Source organism: Sinocyclocheilus anshuiensis, unplaced genomic scaffold (genome assembly GCF_001515605.1).
Source record: "Sinocyclocheilus anshuiensis isolate Anshui unplaced genomic scaffold, SAMN03320099.WGS_v1.1 scaffold587, whole genome shotgun sequence".
In the NCBI taxonomy this organism is placed as follows: Eukaryota; Metazoa; Chordata; class Actinopteri; order Cypriniformes; family Cyprinidae; genus Sinocyclocheilus; species Sinocyclocheilus anshuiensis.
In genome coordinates, this window is record NW_015552579.1 from 522711 (window position 1) to 526403 (window position 3693).

Consider the following 3693-nt stretch of genomic DNA (forward strand, 5'->3'; position numbering starts at 1 on the left):
CACACACACACACACACACACATATACATATATTTATGCACAAATTAGTAGATTAGTTATGTTATTTGGCTGTTGAGAGGTAAATTGCAAATGGAAAGGAAATTGAACAAAAAGAGAAAAAAAGTCTGTGCAAATGTATGTTTAGCTTCGTATGCCAAAGCTATGCAACAACATTTTGATAAATAAAAACATGTTTATACACTGTTTGTTACCTGTGCTGCTCCCCAGGAAATGTGATGTTTGGGTGCCTTAAACTTCCAGCTTCATGTAAATATTAATACGTTTCTGATATTTATTTATTCCGTGGGGCCCAGAAGGGACTGTTAACCTTATTCTTCCCTTGTTATTTCTCGAATCCTGTTGCTTTTCCTGTTAGACTTGAAGTTATCCAATCTTCAAGCAGATATTAAGACAAATAAATCTATTCATCAGTCTTCTAATCAGTAAAAAAACATTAATAATAAAAAAATAAGCCGTTTGTTTTGTATCTGCCGCTAGTTGGGAGTTGTCCTCGTGTACTGCTCTAACGTGTACAAAAACTCTACAACATGCAAATACATCTCTAATTTGGCTTTATATGATGCAGAATATGTTTGTCAAACCCTGCGGGTCGCTGTCATTACGCCGTTTCGTTGCGCGTCTTCGGCCGCACAGCTGATCAGCTGCTTGTTTACATTTGTTCTGTTGCGAGGCTATAACGCACCTCCAAAACCCCCCGTTTGCGCAAAGAATTACACTGCCAGCTCTGCTGTATCCGTCCAGACCGAGTCGACAGCGAATTAACGAAAGGGTATGGCTGTTATGGAAGTGGGATATGGAAATTAATGGGAGCGCAGAAGATATATATGAACGCAATCGACAGGTGATAATATTTGTCGTTTCTCAATCGCTTCTATTGATGCTTCCGGTTATCATAGTGCGTGCCTATACACGTCCGTACGCGAGTGCGTCATGACGCAGGACACTCAACTGTAAATACTTGTCACTACACAACATATGTATTACATAGGTAGTACCCATTACATACATAAAAAAATATTATATTACAATTATATAAATATGGGATATATATGAGAATATTTTAGTAAGCAAAACGTAATTTACAATATATAAAATAAAAATATCAACCGAGTAAGAATAAAAAAGAAATATAGGCTAAATAAAGATAAGTAAACACTAATTAAAATGCATAATAATAATAATAATAATAAAACGATTAAAATGGAAACGTAAGCAGGAAAAGCCCTAATATTCATTGCTCTCTTACTGATTTTGATTGCTTCCATTGTCCCCATTTGTAAGTCGCTTTGGATAAAAGCGTCTGCTAAATGACCAAATGTAAATGTAAATGTTGGCCTGTATAACCGTATATCCTTTTTATGCCAAAATCAGCTACTTTGCATAATGTCTATTCATTTTTTTATATAATAATTTTTTGAACGTGTAGTCTAATGGATGGAACGAAGGATGGATAGATCTAATAAACAATATTCAACTAACTAAAATACATCAAAACATTCCTTTTCCAGGTTGATGGATTCAAACCATAAACCCGTGCTGAAACCATGTGCAAAGGCCGACACAGATGACGTCTCCTCCCCAGCTCTTCGCTGATTGGTCGAACCTGTCGTCATTCAGTGGCAACGCATGTCGTCACACAGGAACCAAAGGAGGCGGCCAAACCAAGATGGCGTTCCGCGATGAAGCAGGAAATATACTCGGTTTTCAGTAAATCTCCTCATCTGAGAACGTTGACCGGAGCTTGTATGTCCAAGGACAAGTGAGACACCTTTTCGGAGACCGAAGACAGAGCAGATACTGGTAAGGACCCCGGTGGGACACGGAGGGGAAGTTTGAGGGGCGGTGGCAGAGGAAGTCGGGCCCTGTTAGGTCGCTTCACTAACCTGAACTGAAACACAACTAGACAGTTGTTTTTAACAAAACGTCCACATTCGTTTCCGTGCTTCTCTAGTTCGTAAGTATCAGATCTTTGGTTTTAGGTCATACGTTTTTTCGTTAGTTGGTTGATATGACGGACAGAAAAGGAGAAAATCGTAGTAGCTTGGTAAGGAGCCAGGGAGAAATGTGTGTCATCATCCAGCTTCAGCATAAAACAACTTGTCTCATCATCAGTATATCTAAAGATTTATTGTTGAAATTGAACTGGTGTTGGACTCATCTAGCTTGCTGTCTGTATGAATTTCTTGTTGTTTTTATCATTACGCAACAAATCGGTTAGCTGTATGTAGTTACCAGACTGGTTTTTTGTTTCTTCTTCTGATCAGCTGTTATGCTTTTTATGTAAGAGGTCATGGGTGGTGAAATGACCTCAAAATCGGTTTTATCGTCATGTTTGTCAGCGTGTGATATAGTTTTGTGTTAGTACTTATTTTAGTGTGCTTATTTTATTGATATGTTTTAGGTTGCAAACTTCCTGTAAATGAAGAAGCTTATCTGTTTACAGTTACACTTTAAGAGTAGTCCAAGAAATGCTTGTAATTTAATGCTCTTGGACTATGTTGTGTTTTCTAAGTGATCAAGTGGCAATATTTTTTCTCAACAATGTTTGAAAATATCAGATAATCAATATACATACAATTTTATTTCATACATTTTTGACAATCATTAGACAACAAAGGAAAAATATTATTATTATTATTATTTTTTTTTTTCAGATTTGTTAGGGTCATGTCTAACTGTAAGCTTAAAATGCTGTTCATTTTAAACAATTAATGCAAACAATATTCTTAATATATTACATGGGAAGTAGTGTTATATCTTTTAAAACTGACAGTGAAGATATTTATAATATTGCATTTAATATATAATATTGCATAATTTTATTATTATTTTAAATTTGAATCAATTTTAAATTGGTATAATTGTTGTTTTATCTTAAATTAGAATAAATATTACTGTATTATTTTTAAAAGGGTCATATGATGCGATTTCAATTTTTCCTTTCTCTTTGGAGTGTTACAAGCTCTTGGTGCATAAAGAAGATCTGTAAAGTTGCAAAGACTAAAGTCTCAAATCCAAAGAGATATTCTTTATAAAAGTTCAGAGTCAGCCACACCCTACCTAAAACGGCTCGTTCTAACACGCCCCCACATATCTACCTCACTATGTGGGAAGATTTGCATAACGCCGCCCAAATGTTCACGCAAAGAAAGAAGGTGTAACTTTTAGTCTCACTGTAGTTTTGTTGACGCTGCAGCCATGTCGTGAAGACGCTGTGTGCTTCGTTGTGAAAGCGAAACTACTTTGTTTGGTCTTCCAAAAGAGAACGATATCCGCTTCGTCATGCCTAGAGCTGATCTGTGCTGGTCGCTGAGGGAATACATCAACTTTCACCGTGGACGAAGCGGAATCCAGCCCGGGGTCCATCACATGTGGTTGCCGCTCATTCGTCGGATCCGCCGGGCGCGCCGTTCTCGACCCTGCCGCCTCAGCTCACTCTGTCCCGGCCTCAGCTCACTCTAGCCCGGCCTCAGCGTACACTAAGCCGGGGCTTCCCCTCACGCTAGGCCGCTGTGTTTTTCGTTGTGAAAGCGAAACTACTTTGTTTGGTCTTCCAAAAGAGGACACGAATACAAATAAGTGGTATTTACAACACTGTTCCAGAACAGTTCAACCCAAATATTCAGATGTGTCCTCCATAAAATGTGCTGGACACATCTGAATATTTGGGTT

At 37.9% G+C, this 3693-nt stretch overlaps 2 protein-coding genes across 2 annotated transcripts in view; one reads left to right on the forward strand and one right to left on the reverse strand.

The window, feature by feature from the left end:
• Positions 1 to 929, reverse strand: part of LOC107665227 (ubiquitin-conjugating enzyme E2 R2-like) — a 9312-nt gene extending 8383 nt beyond the window's left edge. Inside the window, exon 1 of the mRNA XM_016456009.1 lies at positions 213 to 929. The gene's annotated coding sequence lies outside the window, so the exon portion shown is untranslated. The remainder of the gene's footprint in view (positions 1 to 212) is intronic.
• Positions 930 to 1584: 655 nt separating this feature from the next.
• LOC107665242 (ubiquitin-associated protein 1-like) overlaps positions 1585 to 3693 on the forward strand; it is a 7739-nt gene continuing 5630 nt past the window's right edge. The window contains exon 1 of the mRNA XM_016456046.1: positions 1585 to 1821. The gene's annotated coding sequence lies outside the window, so the exon portion shown is untranslated. The remainder of the gene's footprint in view (positions 1822 to 3693) is intronic.